The following is a 19,863-nucleotide window of genomic DNA, read 5'->3' on the forward strand; positions in this document are numbered from 1 at the left end:
TGGAAAATTCAAAAACCAACAAAAATATGTTATTTATTTTTCTTATTCTCTCCCTATACTTTATTCCATTGAGGACAATGTAAATTTCAAGTGTGGGGAGGGAAATATCCACTTTGTGCATATTGTTTATATTTGTATATATTTGCTTGTTAATTTGAGAAAAATACAAAAATGCCTAAAAATTGAAAAAATTGAAAAAATATTGCATTGTTTATATTATATATATTGCATTTGTCCTAACCATTTTGATAGGCAACACATGAATCATCGGAGAAGACGCTTGGTAAAATTCTTCCAATCCTTTCTCTTTTATCCTTCTTTTCCTTTTTTGTATATATAAGCATGGAGGAGGACGGGATATTTGATGTGGGTGTTCCTTTTGGGAACCGTTTTGGATGTGCTTGTGTTGTTGGTGTGTTGTTAGGACTAGAAAATGTGTGCATTTAGACTAGAAATGTATATATGTGTTCACTCTTCCATTCACATAGCTTGTTCATATGTGTAGTTTGCATCCATATACGTTTCATTTCGTTTGTAAATATTTGCATAGGGAATCTAAATGTGGAGGGCATATGTTGCCAATGATGATAATTTGTTTTGCCCGTGTCATTTCCCTTTTAATAGCTCGTACCTCTTGATGACACATGTTAGGGTTTTTGCTTGCAAAAACCCGGAAGTCTAGCTTAACAACGAAGTTGCGACCACCTTATGAGACCGTATTAGGCCCGAGACTTGACCTAGGTCCGACATAGCTAATAAAATGTGAGGATAGAGCCTCCATATAGCCGGTCCATCAAACCGGTCCCGTAGGTATTTGAGAGTAGTTCTCCTTACGTGGCATGTCATGTCAAAACGCACAAGTATGGTGCTCATTCCTTACCGTAGAAGTGTCGATGTGCATGTTGAGACAATTTTGTTCAAACTTATTTTTCACCCATTTGATCATCTTTCCCTTTTGTTTACCCAATTTGTGCCTAAGCCTTGTCATTTCAATTGCCAATAAAATAACTACATTCCATAAACATCTCACCTTGTTGAGTAGTTCGTCTTTGTAGTTGTTTGGAGGAGTATATAATTGGGTAAGAAATTTGATTCTTATTGAGGTGAACGGTCCGAAATATCACAAAAAGTGAAATGAAGCTTGATGGTTGACCAATTTTTGCACTATTAGGAGGGGTACAAGAGAATGAAAAAAGAAAGAAAAGAAAAAAAATGAAGAAGAAAAACAAATAGAAAAAGAGAAAAATGAAATGAAAAACAGAAAGAAAAGAATGTATATTTTGTGTCAAATAAAGGGTTGGTAATTTCCAAATTGAGTTTGTTTTGAAGAAGTATTGAATAATTTTTTGAAAATGACAATCTTGTCATATTTTGTGAAGGAATTCATTTGCATGGGTAGAGTTTAGTGGATTGGTTAGATGTGGCAACTACTCGATCTTTAGCCTCATATTTCCTAAAAACTGTGCTTGCACCAACCCCTTTTCACCGAACCCAAGCCCCATTACAACCCGGTTGTCTCTCTTGCATGTGCATCATTTGGCATTTCTCTTGCGGATATTTGATTGGGTACCATATTAGATTGCGGGCATGCTTCGCAAGTCGAGTTAGGAGAGTGATTTCGGTTACTTTTTGTCACAAAAATCACCCCGTTCTTTCATTTGAGTGACTAGTGAAACCCGTGAGAGTCGAACTTAGGTCTCCTTTGGTCAAGGGTTTTATATAGAGTCGAATCTTGCGTGTGTCGTGCCAATCTTGGGAGTATAGCTACGTACTTCCCCTTTCCCGCCTGGAATTTGTTTCTTTGGCATCCCGTGTTGTCAATGTTTGTTGCATGAGCTAGAATTAGGGAGTTGACACCTTGGTAAGACCCGGAGACGACATCCTCCACTAACGATTCTCTTTGTTCAATTTTTGAAAGAAAAACGGCCGCTTAGATGAGGAAAGCGGTTTAACTTTTTGTGGTGCATCTTATATGTTGATTCGTTCTTAAATGTTGGATTTATCAAAAAAAATTCCGCAAGCCCCCACTTGCCTTGTATCGAAATGCATACCTCATTGTATTTCAATGTGAGTTGAAGGGATGAAGAAGGCCCTTTAATTGCCTTTCGTCGGATATTATTAGTTTAGCTAGTCCTTTTATATTAAGGGTCCTAGTTTATTTGATGAGCTTACTCGAGGACGAGTACGGTTTAAGTGTGGGGAGATTTGATGAGTAGTATTTTAGTAATATTTTACCCCGCATTCACTCCTTATTCCGACTCAATTTTGTGTGCATTAAATGTTTAAATAGCTCATTTAATTACTAAATTATAATAATTCGTCGTATTAGTTAAATTTAATAATTCGTCGGTTTTATATAGTATTAGTATTATTACTATTATATTATTATTATATTATATTATGTATAGGTGAGACGGAAAGCAATGCAAGTAAATAAAGGGAAAGTCAACCTATTATTGACTTATCATTTAAAATTCATCATGATCAACAGTCATTCACCATTGCTGCCCAGTTCAACCCGCCTGGCATAGACCACCATTCACGTATCAATTCGTCAACCTCTATCACCATACCCCAAGCCCGAGTCTTCATTCACGCACCAACTTCATTTCACCATCCCCATTTTCGCTACCTGCAATGTCAAGCACAAAGCACAGAGCAGCCTGCACGCGAGCTTCGCTTGGTCATCATCATTCAAACCCGCACCATCACCTTCATCGCTCCATCAGCAAATAACACACAAACCCTACTCCATCACTATCTCCTTCAATCACCTCGCCCCCTGCTCCTCTGTTTTCGACCACCACCAATTCCACCAGATGCATCACGAGCAGCAGCCGCCATCATCAAGCTTGAACTCAGAATCAAAACCAAATCAAATAGGAGCAATTGGGTTTTAAGTCGGCCAACCGGCTGCCTCCTACCCAACCGGCTGGGAATACGCAATTAATTTCCCTCTATTTTCCAGAGAACTCCCAGACGGTCCTCACCGGCCGCCGGCAGCCCGACTCCCAACTCGCACAAATCTCAAATGTGCACTCAGCCGGGTGACCAACCGTTGACACCCCTACCGGCTGGGAGTATAAGATAAGTGTATTTTAATGAAATGAATTGTGTCAGATTACAATGTCAGCTAGGCTATTTATACTAATCTTAGGGAGCTAAATAAGGCTATTAGATGGAGCCTTGTACAAGACTTGAATATAATAACAAGATTATGATTACAAGATATTGACCAAAGGATTATGTGCATATGGTGATTGATATTTGCAGATTATGTGCATATTTGATTGCTTGAGGAGGATTCTTGAGATAATGAAGAAATACTGTTGATACGCCCCCGCAAGATGGACGTCGAGGAGAGGAGTCCAATCTTGTCTCGTAGTTCATGAAAGCGAAGCCTGGGAAGCGGTTTAGTAAGAGCATCGGCCAGTTGATCTTTGCTAGCAACGTGTTGTATGCGAATGCGGCCAAGCTGAAGTTGTTCACGAACGAAGTGAAAGGAGAGAGCCATATGCCTCATTCTGGAGTGGAAGACAGGATTTTTGGCATATAGTGTAGTAGACAGATTATCGCAATATAGTACTGGGAGTTTTGTGACGGTGACATGAAGCTCGGTAAGAAGATTACGGAGCCAAAGTGTTTCAGTTGTTACAGCTGCGACGGCCCGAAATTCGGCTTCTGTTGTTGAGGGAGAAAAACCTCGTTGCTTCTTTGAAGACCAAGAGATTGGATTGCGACCGAGGTAGAGAATATAACCAGTGGTGGAGAGGTAGTTATCCTTATCTCCTGCAAAGTCAGCGTCACAAAAAGCGTGTAAGCATAGAGGAGAGTTTTTATGGACTTGAATTCCATAGGTTTGTGTTCCTTGGAGATAGTGAAGTAGCCTTTTTAAGGTGCCCCAGTGGTTAGACGTAGGATGATGAAGGAACTAAGCGAGCCTGTTTACTGTGAAAGCAATATCAGGCCGGGTAAGGGAGAGGTATTGTAGACTCCCAACAATAGCTCGATAGTCCGAGTGGTTATGAATTGGTTTGTCATCTTCACGGATTAGATGACTGTTGGTTGCCATAGGCGTTGTGGTTGGTTTGGCATTTGACATGTTGTACTTTAGAAGAAGATCATGAACATATTTGGATTGGTTTAAATGAAGTCCAAGACTGTTTGGTGTGACTTCAATACCGAGGAAATAGGATAGCGGGCCAAGGTCTTTAATAGAGAACCAGTTTGCTAGTTGATTGATAAAATGTTGTAAATGTTGAGGGTTTGGTCCGGTAATGATAATGTCGTCAACATACACAAGCATGTATATACATATTGGATTTGTTTTAATGATAAATAAAGATGAGTCAGAGTGTGATTGCTTGAAATCGTAGGTGAGGATATAGGTTTTTAGTTCAGTATGCCAGGCTCGAGGAGCTTGTTTTAGGCCGCAAATTGCTTTGTTGAGTTTACAAACATAATCAGGTTTTGATTCGTCAATGAAACCTTGAGGTTGGGCCATATAAACATCGTCTGTTAATGTACCCTGTAGGAAGGCATTATTGACATCAAGTTGTCTTAGAGACCATGAATGAGTGACTGCGAGTGAGAGAACTAGACGGACTGTGGTGGGCTTTACGACCAGGCTAAAGGTTTCAGTGAAGTCAATGTCGGGACGTTGATGGAAACCTTTAGCTACTAGCCGAGCTTTGTGCTGTTTTAGGGAGCCATCGTGATTATATTTTATCCGATAGACCCATTTGCATCCAACTATATTCTGAGAGGGTTGGCGAGGAACTAATGACCATGTTTTATTCCGATCAAGTGCTTGAACTTCGTCTTGCATTGCTTGTCTCCATTGGGGTGAAACAAGAGCTTGTTTAACGGTTTTTGGTAAGGAGGTGGGTGTAGCAGAAGCAAGGACAAGGTTTTCATATCGCGGGTTTGGCTTGCGAATGTTGTTAGCAAGGCGGGTGACAACATTGCGAGTAGGAGGAGGAGGAGGAGGCGGTGTAGATGATACGTTAGGGGCCGAAGAAGGTGTCTCCGTGGTGAGTTGTGGAGCCGTGGAAGGGTTGGTGGCCGTGGAGGGATTGTCAATACTGAGTTCAGTGGAAGTTGTGGAAGAGGTTGGTGCGTGGGAGTTGCGTCGAGTATATACCTGGGTTATGGGTGGCCGTGTTGAGTGGGTTTGGGACTGAGTAAGAGGAGTTTGTGTTATAGGAGGTGATGGTAAGACAGGAAGAACAAGGTGACACCAATCATTCGGGTTAGTGTTGGTCAATGGTGATGGCGTGGTGGTAAGAAGACGAGTGTAAGCGAATTCGTCTTCTACAAATTTGACATGACGAGAGGTATATAAGCGATTTGTTTTTGGGTCGAGACAGTGAAAGGCACTTTGAGTGGAGGAGTATCCAACAAAGATGCAAGGTGTGGATCGGTAGTCAAGCTTGTGTTTTGTGTAAGGCCGAAGCCATAGATAGCACATACAACCGAAGTTATGTAGTTTGTCATAGTTGGGTTGTACATTATGCATTAAAAAATATGGTGTTTGACCATTTAGCGTTTTAGTAGGAAGGCGATTTATTAAATATGTAGTTGTACTAAAGGCAAATGGCCAAAATGTGGTGGGTAGGCCTGCGTGAGAAAGGAGGGCGAGACCCGTTTCAACAATGTGACGGTGTCGTCTTTCAGCATACCCATTATGTTCCGGGGTATGAGGCGGAGAAGTAAAGTGACTAATGCCATTATCTAGTAAGGTGGGAGTCATTTTTTGAAATTCTCCACCATTGTCGGAGAAAAATTGTCTTATTGGTTTTTGGAAATATTTTTCGACTAAGGCTTTAAATCGTAGGAATACTTGTATGATTTCAGATTTTTGTTTTATCGGAAAGAGCCAAATGTATTTGCTAAAGTGGTCAACAAATATGACGTAATATTTATATTTTTCGCGAGAGTAGACCGGACTGGTCCATAGGTCGGAATAAATTAAGTCTAGTGGTGCGGTGGTTTTAATTGTCGAAGTTGCAAATGGTAGCTTTTTACTTTTACTAATTTGACAGCTTTCACAATATTCAAAATTAGAGAAAATAGAAGGAAATAATGCATTTTTATTAATAACTTTCATAACATCAATAGAAGGGTGTCCTAATTTATGATGCCATGAGAGGGTAGTTGAGCCCTTTTGGTTTGAATAGACTTGTGGTTGCTTCAGACTCAACTCGTATATGCCGTCCTTAGCCCGACCATGATGGAGTGTCGCACCCGTCGAGATTGCCTTAATAATAAAATAAGATGAAGAAAAAATAGCGTAAGCATTATTATCCCGACATAGTTGCGAAATAGACAAAATGTTACGTGAAATTTTAGGTACGTGCAAGACATTATTTAATTGAATAGTTGAATTAGGTAATTGAAAAGAACCTGTATGGGCAATTTCGAGTGCGGAACCATCTCCAATTATCAGCGAATCAGGACTAAGGTAGGGTGAATGGAGGGCGAGTGTATCAAGGTCATGGGTTACGTGGTTGGACGCTCCACTGTCGAGCAGATAGTTGTTGTTGGGTGGCTGGGTGGTGTCGCTGTGGGCTTGCGGTCCTTGCTGGTGCTGGCGGGTTGGAGGGGCAGGGAAGATAATTGTGGGAAATAGCTTTCTAAACAGCGGACAGTCGGCTATTACGTGACCAACCTGACGACACCATTGACAGCGGCCTTTGAAGGGTCTAGGAGGCTGGTTGATGGAGGGTTAGCCATGGGACAGGTTGAAGGCAGGTGTTTGGGCAGTGGTGGAACGGTAATTGCCTCGGTGGTGATTATTGTGACGATAATTGAGGTTGGCAGTGGGTTGAAATGGGTCATTGATTGGGGTTTGTTTTATGAGAAGTTCATGTTGAAGCAACTTCTCGTGAAGTGCTTCAAATGTAATCGGGGTGTCTCGGGCTCGGACGGCGTCGACCACTGGTTTGAATAAGTTGTAATCGTGACCTTTTAGGACCTTGGATACAACATCCTCGGGGTCCAATACTTTGCCCATTAACGCGAGTTGGTCGATACACGCTTTAATGGCGTGCATATACTCGGTAATGGATTGGTCATCTGTTTTAAGGATCGAATCGAGACGATCCTTTAATTGGAGGATGTGAGTGCGAGATGGATTGGCGTAGGTGTGAGCGAGAATGTCCCACGCCTCTTTCGAGGTGGTTGCGCGGACAATCAACGCTTGTATTGTGGCTGATAAGGTACCCATTAGAGCACCTAAAATTAAGCCATCTTGTTTTCGCCGTGTGTGGTATGCGGGGTTGGGGGTTTCTGTTTTGTCAGCAGAGAGGACAGTGGGTGGTGGTTGAGGGTGGGTACCGTTAAGGAAGCCCAGAAGACTGAACCCGAAAAGGATGTGGGTCAACTGTAACCGCCATGAGGTATAATTGACGGAGGTAAGCTTCACACAGTGATTCAAATTGAGTGAAGTCATGGGTGTTTCAGCATCGTGGGGGTTGGGTACGAGGTTGTCAGTTTGAGTCATGATGGGTGGTGATTGAAGAGGGTTGGCAGCGGTGGTTGTGTGTTTTTTGAAGATGGCGGGTCGAGGACTAAAGTTGAAGACGGGTGTTTTGATGGATCGAAGGCTTTTGGATACCATATAAGATAGGTGTATTTGAATGAAATGAATTGTGTCAGATTACAATGTTAGCTAGGCTATTTATACTAATCTTAAGGAGCTAAATAAGGCTATTAGATGGAGCCTTGTACAAGACTTGACAATAATAACAAGATTATGATTACAAGATATTGACCAAAGGATTATGTGCATATGGTGATTGATATTTGCAGATTATGTGCATATTTGATTGCTTGAGGAGGATTCTAAATATATACTGTTGATAGGGAGAACCATCAAATTTTCACCAAGTTTCCAGGAAGTTCCTAGCCGGTGTCAAGCCCGGTCGCCGGTGGATCGGCAGAGGCTCCCTCGCCTGCGATTTTTGATTTCCCTTTTTCCTCCCTTTTGTCGTGTCTTCTCCATTCCCCATTTTATTTTGATTGTATCGATTGTTTTTTTCTTATCTGAACTTTGAGATTTAATAGCGTCGATCAGCTGTTTTCGAATAGCTGGGTCATTAAGTATTTCTTTGATGGTGTGATTGGTAAATTTTTGTTTTGAGTGGGGTTGTTTTTGAATTTTGGATTTTGATGAAGAAGTACCCTGATTAAATGCATGGATACTTCATTCAACCTTTTTGCTAGTTTCAATAAATGTTTGAACATTTTCAGGAGAACATAGTTCTACCAGAAATTTGTTCCACCATTTAATTTTGAGCTCTCTTACTAATGAAAGTTTATAAGGAGATGGAAGAATTTGTCGGAGTGTATAGCTCCAGCAAATAATCCACGGGATTTTGAATTCTGTGGATGGTTTACCTTATCTATTTGTTGAGAGGGTTAGGAATAACCTTAGAAATGGGTATACTTCTATTCCTTATGATAGCTATACGTATGGTAGTATCATAGGAACTTGTATTCAAGAAGGTTTAAACCTTTGCAATGAGCTTAAATTGAATCAGCAATTAAAGAGACAGAATTTACTGGAAAAGAATCAATTAGGTGAATTCTGTAACCAGTTTGGAATGGATGTCCCTATTCATCCTAAAAAGAAAAGGTATAAGCAAAGTTCTAGTAAGAACTTTGAGGAAAAACCTTATTATAAAAGGAGGAAGAAAAGGTTTTCTACGGAAAAATATGAGAAAAAGGCTAAAAGGAAAGCCTTAAGAAGGTCTAGTAAGAAAGACCCCGAAGTATGAAAAACCAATAGTTTGTTATAAATGTAATAAAGTTGGTCATATTGCAAGAAATTGTTGGACTAAGAATAAGATTTCTAGTCTGGATATTGATGATAGCCTTAAGGATAAGCTGTATAAGATATTATTAGTTTCAGATAATGAATTGGAAACTTCTGATTCCAGTACTGAGGAAGGAATTAAAGTTATGGATAATGATTCCTATTTATCTGAATCATCTGAATCTTCCAGTTCAGATTGTGAACCCTGTTCTAATAATAAACCTTGAATAAGGGAAGAAAATGATTTTTATAATTTAGTATCTCAATTTGAAGATAATAGAATAAATGTTATTGAAGCTCAGGATTGGGTTAAGATCCTTCAAAGTATTAAGGACTCTGATGCAAGATCAAAATTGATTGATATAATGGGTAAGGAACCCAGTAATTCTGGTACTCAAGCTTCTTGGTTAGGAAACCAAGAGAAGAATGAGCCCTACACTATGAGTGAAGTTTTCAAGCTTTTAAAGCAAAGAAAGATTACTGCTCAACCTACTTCTTTAAAAGATGTTCTTATAGAAATGGAAAACCTTAAGGAAGAAATTAAGATTATGAAGGAACAAACTAAGCAGCAAGATATTAGGATATCTAATTTAGAGGTGTTACAAATCCTTGGTAATGATACTAAGGAAGCAGATGATAATTCTGTTCCAGAGAATATGGATGGTAGTATAAACAAACACTTTATGCAATCTGAAGGAATGGTTCAAAAAGAGGAACCAGAAAAGCAAATTATTGCTTTGAATAATGGGAATGAATTTTTGCAGAATATAGAGTCTGTAATAAGTCAGAAATGGTATATTAAAGTCAGCTTAAAGATTGATAATTATTTCAAGAATGATCTTATTACTCTTGTTGATAGTGGAGCTGACTTGAATGTGATCCAAGAAGGTATGATACCTACTACTTATTTTCAGAAAACCTCTCATACTCTTTCTCATGCAGGAGGAGTAAAACTCAATATTGAGTTCAAAATTCCAAAAGCTTATATTTGCGTGGATGGTAAATGTGTTTCTTCATCCTTTCTTTTAGTCAAGGATAGATTGACTACTCCAATTATATTGGGAACCCCTTTTATTAACCAAATTTATCCTATCATTTATAATGACAAAGAAAAGATTATTGTTACGTATAGGCATGAACCTATTATTCTAAGGTTTGTCACCAAACCTATTACAAAAATTTTACACCATGTCTATGATCATCTTCTTAATAAGGAGAAACAATTAAATTTTTTAAAACAAGAAGTTTCTATACTAACTCTTGATGAAAAATTGCAGAATCCGAAGTTACAAGGTAAGATTACTCTTTTAAGTAATAATTTTGCTACTTCTATATGTGGTGATCATCCCTCTGCGTTTTGGGATAGAAAGAAACATGTTGTTACTCTTCCTTATGAGGATAACTTCAATGAAAGGAATATTCCGACCAAGGCAAGACCTTGTCAAATGAACTATGAGTATTTGACCCTGTGTCAAAAAGAAATAACATCTTTATTAGAAAAGAAGTTAATTACAGCTTCTAAATCTCCATGGTCATGTACTGCGTTTTATGTTAATAAACATACTGAACAGGAAAGGGGAGTCCTCAGACTTGTTATTAATTATAAACCTTTAAATAAAATTTTAAAATGGATTAGATACCCTAACCCCAATAAAAAGGACCTTCTAGATAGGTTATATGACTCTGTTATATTTTCTAAATTTGATTTGAAATCTGGATATTGGCAAATTCAGATTCATCCTGATGACAGGTATAAGACCGCTTTTAATGTTCCTTTTGGGCAATACGAATGGAATGTTATGCCATTTGGATTGAAGAATGCCCCTTCTGAATTTCAAAAGATTACGAATGAAATTTTCAATGATTATGCTGATTTTATCATTGTGTATATTGATGATATTTTAGTATTTTCAAAAACTATTGAAATGCATTTTAAGCATTTGAATATTTTCCAAAAAAATATTATTAGAAATGGTTTAGTAATTTCTAAGCCTAAAATGATGCTTTTCCAAACCAAGGTAAGATTTCTTGGTCATAACATTGAGAAGGGTAGTATTATTCCTATTAATAGAAGCATTGAGTTTGGTTCTAAATTTCCTGATGAAATTACTGATAAGACTCAGTTGCAAAGATTTTTGGGAAGTCTTAATTATATTTCCCCTTATTACAAGAATATTGCAGAAGACACAGCTGTCTTATATGACAGATTGAGGAAAAATGCAGTCCCTTGGACTGACGAGCATACTAATGCTGTTAGAAAAATTAAGGCTAAGATTATATCTTTACCTTGTTTGTCTCTTGTAAATCCCTATTGGGAAAAAAATTGTTGAAACAGATGCGTCTGATAAAGGATATGGTGGGATTTTGAAACAGATTGATCCTGCTACTAAACAGGAATTACTTGTTAGGTTTTATTCTGGAAAATGGAATACTGTCCAGTCTAATTATGCTACTATAGCTAAAGAAGTTTTAGCTATTGTTAAATGTGTTTTAAAATTTCAAGATGATTTATATAATAAGCCTTTTATTGTTAAAACTGATTGCAAGGCTGCTAAATATATGTTTACCAAAGATTTTAAACATGATGTTTCTAAGCAAATGTTTGCTAGGTGGCAATCTCATTTAGCCCCGTTTGACTTTCAAATTGTTTATAAAAAAGGTGAAGATAATCACCTTCCTGATTTTTTAACCAGAGAATATTTGTAATATGGATAATTTTATGCAGATGATTCCTGACTATCAAGGACCTTCGTCTTATAGAGGAAGAGGAAGAGGAAGAGGCAATTCCTCTAGAGGAAGAGGACGAGGAAATATCCTTGTTCATCATGGCAATAAAGTTCTTACTATAATGGAGACTGGTAATACTAGTTTTGCAATTCAACAGAATTCAGATAAACCTGAATCCTCATATTCATCAGTAATACAAACTAATACTAAAAAAGAAGATGAAATGCTGCCTAATAGTAGCAAAGAAAGAGTTATACTCTTGCTAAATAAAGGTGATGAAAAATGGGAAAATGATCCCTGGTATCTTCATAAGAGGTATTTGGGGGGATCTGGTTATACCCAAAAAACTTATAAACATAGACTCTTCTATGAAGAGATTCTCAAGGCCAATGGCTGCACAATTCAACATTTTCTGAACAATTCAAACAAAGAGACTTATAAGTTCTCTAAAATAATTATTGGGAATATATTTTCCATAACTGACTGGGGTATATCTCCATTTGCTGAAAAATCACTTATAGTGGGGAATGTTCAAATGAAATATAATTATTGGGATTATATCCAAGCGTTTAATAAAACGTTTTTATATGAAAATGATTATTTGAGCCATACATGGTTCATTAAACTAATGGTTAATAACCATGATTTACCCAATTGGTTTATTGACTGGTGGGATTTTTATGGGGCTAACCCAAAAATTTTACTAGAATTATTTATAGAGTTATTTCTTCAATGGCAAGAGCTTAAGCCTGCTACTCAGGATAATATACCTGAAAATTTACATTTTTTTCATGGACTTTTCCATACCATGGATTTGGAGAGCTGCTCCAGTAACGGGTTATACCCGAGGAATGTTGTGTCTCAAATATCGATCATATTCAAAGTTTTGGGACAAAATGCTTGAAAAAGATGAGGAGGGTGAATTCCTCTCTGCTCCTACAATTAAATTACTTAAGGAGAAAATTACATATTTTCTTGATCGAAAAGAGCAAGCTAAGGAACAAGCTGCAAGGAAGCAGAGGCATAAAGAAATTGATGCTACTTTGAGTTTATGGGCTAATGATTCCCCAGATCTTCAAGGTCTTACTGATGAAGAAATTACGGAGGCTTATCAAAAAGCCTTATGGGAAACCCTACAAAAGAAGAAAAATACTGATAAGGCATCTACATCCGATATCTCAATAAAGGAATCTAAATCTGATGCATCAATGACGTCGCTGCATAGTCAGTCTTCTTATGAAGATTTTATTTTAAATCCGAAAGAAATAATTCTGGATGATGGGAAAAAGAAGAAGGGAAAGGACAAAGGTCTATTCTAACTTTAATTTGGAATTGACATAAGTGTTTAGGTGTCCAGGACAGCTGTCTGTCTTTTGTTCTTTATTAAAGTTACTTTTGTAAAAGCATTCATTAGTGTGTCAAAACCTTTTATGGCAAACTGGCTAAGAAGAGCATTTCCAATAGGAACAAGTAGAGATTTAACAACAGTTCAAAGCAATGAAATCAATGTTCCCGTTGATTTTTCAAATTGGGATATTCCAAAAGACAATCCCACTGAAATTTACAAAATAGGATCATTTGATTTCAAAACGGCATTTTCTATAAGAACTCATGAAGAAACAAGAAGTATTCATAATACCACAGAAACATTGCATTTATTATCTCAAACTAGTTTAAAAGATTATATTCAAAGAAAATATAGATTAATTCATTTTGGATTAGTACAAGTAGCTATCAAACCTTTGGTACACAAAGGTGTTGATCTACCAATCTTCATGGCTTTAAGAGATAATCGTCTTAAAGCTTATAAAGACTCGTTACTTGCAGTAATTCAAACTAATGTTTGCAATGGTCCTGTTTATTTCAACTGTTTTCCTGATTTTTCAGTTGATTTGCATGACCCATTAATTCAAGATGCATTAGTTTTAGATATTCATATTTTGGATAATAAATTCAAAGAATTTGCTAGAAACTTTGCAATAGTCTTTAGAATTTATTTCAAACTTATGTCATCTACAGTTAGTCCAAAATTTATTCATGGTACTCCTTCAAGAAAGTTTTTTTCTAATATAAAAAATTCTGATTTGACTTATAAGGTCCATTTCAAATCTCCAATTCCGGAGTATGAAGCAATTTCATCTCCTCCTCAATCTCCAACCTTGTCAGATTTTAATTCTATCAAGGTTATTACTACTAAAAAGAAATTCCAAATTGATAAAGATCATCTCCGGGAAGATTTTATGTCTGAAGCTAATAATCAAAATAGAGATTGGTTTCGTCTTTTCAAAGAAGATATTAAAGATCAAATTCGTGAATATTGGTATGCTGATATGGAAAGACTAGCACTCAATATTCCATTTTTTACCTGGTTCTCTCTTCATTGTTCTAGAAATGGGATTAAAAATCCCTATGAACAATCTTTTATTCAAGTTCAAACACAAATAACAAAAAATTGGAATATGAAGGATGGAAGAACTGTCACTTCTATTCATCCTCCTCCTTCAGCCTTTACATTTTCGGTTGGGGGCTATAATCTTGAAGCTACTCCTTTTAAAATGGGTAGGATAGAACATCCTAAAGAAGCTGTAGTTGTGGAGGATATTGTGAAAGTCTATCAACAAAACAGCTACACAAATCAAATTCTTCAAACTATAGCTAATCAAACCAGCCATATTTCTACCAAGCTAGAGTCTAAATCTTCATTAGAACTAGCAAAATCCGTTCTCTCATGGGGTCTAGATTTCCCAGAGAATTGAACTCTCAACCATTATTCAAGCCACAAAGTCTTCCTTACTCAATTACTAATAAAACTAATCAATCTTTAGCCGAATCTTCCAGCAACAGCAAGAATGCTGATTTACTTCAAAAAATATCTCGAAGCCTTGAAGATATATCTTCAAAACAAATCAAAGTCATAAAGAAGAATGATTCTTGTGATTCTGACTATTCTGATTCATCTTCTGAATCAAATCTTCAGATTGATCAATTACAAAATCAATTTCAAGAAAATAATGATCTTAATAAAATAAGATCTTCGTGGAAATATACTTCCACCAAAAATTACTATCCTCGACCTACTCCTCCTGATCTTCAATATGAAGAAAGATCTAAATTTCAATCAAAAAATTATAGTCCGGATGCCCTCCATGAATGGAACATAGATGGCAAATCCGAATATGAAATCCTCAATACTCTTCAAGAAATGGGTATGGCTTCAGACGCCTATAAAACCCGAATAAACGATGAGAAAGTAGTTTTCAACTTCCTCATCTCTGGTTTTACTGGTCAACTCAAATATTGGTGGGATAATTCTTTATCTCTTCAAGAACAAATGTCTATCTATGAACATACCATAGAACTTGAAGATGAAAATGGTGACATAACCCTGGTATTTGATTGTATTAACCATCTCATGCTTACTATTGCTATGTATTTCGTGGGTAATCCTCGCGAAGAACTATCAGCTCAAAAATTTGATCTTACAAACCTACGATGTCCTACACTAAGTGATTATCGTTGGTATAAGGACACATTCCTCACTTATGTCCTAAGAAGACCAGACTGTAATGAATCCTTCTGGAAAGAGAAATTCATCTCTGGACTTCCTAATTTATTTGCTCAAAGAATCTTCAGGAAACTAAAAGAAACCTGTGGTACTGAAGATGTCCAATACAGAGAAATAACCTATGGGCAATTATTTGCCTTTATTAAGAACCAAGGTTTATCTCTCTGTGAGGAATTGAAACTTCAAATGAAGTATAATAATGAAAAGAAGATATCAAGAAGGGAATTAGGATGCTTTTGCGAAGCATTTGGTCTTGAAAAGATTCAAGCCCCTTCTTCTAAACATCGCAAACAAAAGAAACGATTTACGAAATATCGGTCCTCTCAAAAATTACCTTATCAAAATGCACATCCGTATTACAAAAAACGCCATCCATGTAAACGAAAGAAGCCTTCAACCTCGAATTCCAAAGAAAGTATCTGTTATAAATGTGGCAAACCTGACCATAAAGCAGATAAATGCTTTACAAAACAAAAAATTAAGGAATTGTTTCAAGACGATTCCCTGCTCTGTAGCAAAATTTCCAAGCTACTTCTCAAATTTTCATCATCCTCTTCTGGGGAGGAAGATGTGGTTGACCACATCCAAAGTTCTTCGGATTCTGAAGCTTATGATTCAGCTTCCTCTTCACCTATTCAAAAGGTTCAAGTTATAACAGATAAATATAGCAAAGAATTCCTCTTTGACTCAATTGATTCTATTGATAACCCTGAGATTAAGAGAGATGCTTTACAACGTCTCAAATCTTTAATCCTTAAAGATCAAAAAATCTCTACTACTGAACAATTCAGCATTTCCAAGCTTCTCAGCAAATGTTCTAAGAATCCTATCAGGGGAAAATCTTTTATAGATCTAACCTCTTCTCCTACTAAGCAAATGCAGCAAGAGATTAACTCTCAAAAGGTTCAAGTTAATGAAATTCAAAAGTATCTTCAGAATCTTGAGATTAGAGATTTTGAAATACAAACTAGATTAACTAATCTAGAAAAATCAAAATCTACAGAAGAACCAAGATCTTTTGAAGAAAGCACTTTTGAGGCAAATGCTAATTCTGATGACATTGGCTCATCTATAAACGATAAAACATTCATCAAAAGTATTGAAAGTATAAACTTTCAAAAATGGTATTCTATAGTTACCTTTCAAATAGGAGATTACAAAGCTAATCTTTTAGCATTAATCGATAGTGATGCAGATCAAAACTACATTAGGGAAGGTATAATACCTTTTTAATATTGTACAAAAACAAAAGCTCAATTGTATGGTGCTAATGGAAGCCCATTACATATTGAACATAAAATTTCAAAAGCAAAAATCATAAATGATGATTATAGCTTCAAAAATACTTTTATAGTCGTTAGAGACATAAAAGAGGACATAATTTTAGGAACTCCGTTCCTAACTCAAATTTATCCTTTTAATGTTGATAATAAGGGTCTCCATACAGACATTTTGGGAAGACAATTATCTTTTAAATTCATCAATCCTATGATGCAAAAGGATATCTCTCTTCTTCAATCCTCCACAATTTATCAACATATTAATACTATTGAACATAAAAGAAATTTAATATCTCAACTCAAAGAAGAAGTTTCTTATACTAAGATTGAAGAAAAACTTCAATCACCAGCTATACAGAAGCAGATTCTTGATTTAGAAGAATTATTCAAGAATAAAGTCTGTGCTGATATTCCTAATGCTTTCTGGGATAGGAAGAAACATGTTGTCAATCTTCCATATATCAGAGACTTTTCTGAGAAATTAATTCCAACAAAAGCACGTCTTATACAGATGAACGCAAAACTCTTAGAAGTTTGCAAGAAAGAAATTCAAACTCTTCTTGATAAGAAACTCATAAGACACTCCAAGTCTCCTTGGAGTCGTGCAGCATTCTATGTTATGAATAATGCTGAAAAAGAGAGAGGAGTACCTCGTCTAGTCATTAACTATAAAGCTTTAAATAAGGTTTTACAATGGATTAGGTATCCAATACCTAATAAACGAGATCTTCTTAAACGTCTTTATAATGCAAAGGTATTTTCGAAATTTGACATGAAGTCAGGTTTCTGGCAAATACAGATTGCAGAGGAAGACAGGTTTAAAACAGCATTCACAGTCCCCTTTGGACATATACAAAGGAACGATTAAGCCTATAGCCAGAGCTATATATTTTGCTGATCGTTTTCCAGATCAAATAAAGGATAAAACTCAATTGCAAAGATTTCTGGGATGTCTAAATTATGTTTCAGATTTTTTCCCAAATCTCAGACAATTGTGTAAACCTTTATTCCAACGACTCAAAAAGAATCCTCCTGCATGGTCTGAGTCTCATACCAGCATAGTCAAACATCTTAAAGAAAAGGTCAAGTCTTTACCATGTTTGGTCATCCCTGACCCAAATGCATTCATGATCGTAGAAACAGATGCTTCTGATATAGGTTATGGAGGCATTCTTAAACAAAAGAGTTAAAATGCCGAGTGTCTAGTTAGGTTTCACTCTGGAGTCTGGAATGGCCCTCACACAAATTATTCAACTATTAAAAAAGAAATTTTATCAATTGTTTTATGCATTTTAAAATTTCAAGATGATTTATACAATAAGAAATTTCTTTTAAGAATTGATTGTAAATCAGCAAAAGAAGTTTTGGAAAAAGATGTTCAAAATATTGTTTCAAAACAAATTTTTGCAAGATGGCAAGCAATATTGTCAGTCTTCGATTTTGATATTGAATACATCAAAGGGGATCAAAATTCTCTCCCTGACTTTCTAACAAGAGAATTTTTACAGGGACGCAATGTCAAGCAAGAACAAGGATAAGGGAAAAGCTCAACAAGGAGGATATCAGTCCTCTGATGACTACGAAATGAATATTCAAATCACCAAACCCCCCACTTCAAAACCATCTACATCAAACTCCCAAAATATTCAAATTAAAACATCCAACCAATTTATACCATTAACTTCAAACTTTCCCTCATTACCTTACTGTCAAGCAGTAAAAAACTAGTCAAACCTTTCAAAAGCTCAAAAACAGCAAGAGGAGGTAAATAACAATACCTCATCATCCTACGTCTCCAAACCAGCAGTTGAACCTCTCTGCCTCACCAAATTCAAACAAGTTCCATCCGTTCAGGAAGTCAGAAAAAATACCTACAAAACTTTTCCCACAAACCTTCATTGGTTTTCTGACAATACCTCCAAAACTCAACGATTTTATGAGTTCATCTTAGTTGATTCCGGATCTGCAGACATTAAACATGACAGATCAACAAATGGTGAAATCATCTATTCAAAATTAATAATCAAAAGGATTATTCCATCTGATGAATGGATTGTACCACACACTGAAAAAGAATTTTCAAAACGGTTTATCCCTCAAACTTACTCCTACACCGACTACAAACTGGCATGGTCAAGAGCTCTACTTTTCCGAGACTTTGACCACTCTTGGTTTATCACATTCAATAAAACCTTCAATAAAAATGTCCCAATCTGGTTTTACAGTTGGTGGTATTATTTCGGTCCAATACAAGACATTTACCCTATTTCATGCCGGAAGGGCTTTGAAACCTTTGTCGCCAATACTAAAGGCGAACTATTTCAAAAACCAATCAGTTTTCATGCTGAATTCAAGTTACCCTGGATTCTTTGTTGGAGTTATACACTTCGACAAATCCTTCCACCTCCCTATCCATTATCCCTGGTTAAAGAATTCAAAATAAAATGGTGGAACAAATTCATGGTGGAACTATGTTCCCCTAAGAACGTTCAATCATTTTTAACTACTGGCAAAAAACTTGAATGGAGCATCAATAATCTTAATAAAGATGCCTCATCCTCAAAACCCAAAATTACAAAAACTCCAACCTCAAAAATTGATGATCAACTCATCAAACAAATGATTAATGATCCAAACCCCATACGACAACTTATCAGCGCCATTAAAACTCAAAACTCTGATGACACTGTCTTCTCTGAATCCAGTACCTCAGAATTTTATGAGGAGTCACAAGACCCTTATGAATTTTAATTCAAAAATATATATATATATATATATATATATATATATATATATATATATATATATATATATATATATATATATATATATATATATATATACATTTTTAGGGGGGGATGGGTATAGTATTGAAGTATCGTATTGTGTTTTGTTTTATATGACGGTATGTAATATGTCTGTCAAATTTTGCTTCTGTAAATACGTGTATGTCAATATGTAGAGGTATGTATGTAGGAATACGTATGGTAAATTTTTACTAAATAGAAAACTACTAATTATGGTAAACTCAATGACCACTCCAAACACCCCAAAACGCCAATCCCAGGCTAACACGGGCAAACAGGACGATCCCATGAGTTTACTGTAACTAGTAATTAACAGGAGTTTAAACTACCAGCCAGATCTTACAAGGGGTATGAAAAGTATCATTATTTCAAGTATCATCATCACCAAGAGCATTATTACCAGGAAAGATAAAAACTAATTCATTTAGCTAGTCATAGTTCAACATAAAGGATTTAGCCTATAAGGCTCATCCTTAAACTTAAAATTTAAGTTAAAAAACAAAAAATAAAAAGAAAGAAGAATACTTACAAACACTTGGTTGTGCTCAGTAGAAGATTTATTTATTTGATCTAGGAGAAAATTTTTACAAGAGAATTTTTTAGAGAGAAGGCTTGGTAGGAAAACCGATGCCTTCAACTATGATACAAGCCCTCCTTATATTGACA

General features: G+C 36.2%; 1 protein-coding gene across 2 annotated transcripts in view; it reads left to right on the plus strand.

Moving 5' to 3' along the window:
- LOC141643517 (uncharacterized) overlaps window positions 1–19,863 on the plus strand; it is a 62,392-nt gene that overhangs the window by 12,211 nt on the left and 30,318 nt on the right. The window contains exon 3 of one of the 2 annotated variants that reach the window (XR_012543721.1): window positions 11,544–13,181. The exons of the other annotated variant lie outside the window; for it this stretch is intronic. The gene's annotated coding sequence lies outside the window, so the exon portion shown is untranslated. Of the gene's footprint in view, window positions 1–11,543; window positions 13,182–19,863 lie in introns of those variants that run through there. 2 annotated transcript variants of the gene reach the window in all.

This window comes from Silene latifolia, chromosome 2 (assembly GCF_048544455.1).
Source record: "Silene latifolia isolate original U9 population chromosome 2, ASM4854445v1, whole genome shotgun sequence".
In the NCBI taxonomy this organism is placed as follows: domain Eukaryota; kingdom Viridiplantae; phylum Streptophyta; class Magnoliopsida; order Caryophyllales; family Caryophyllaceae; genus Silene; species Silene latifolia.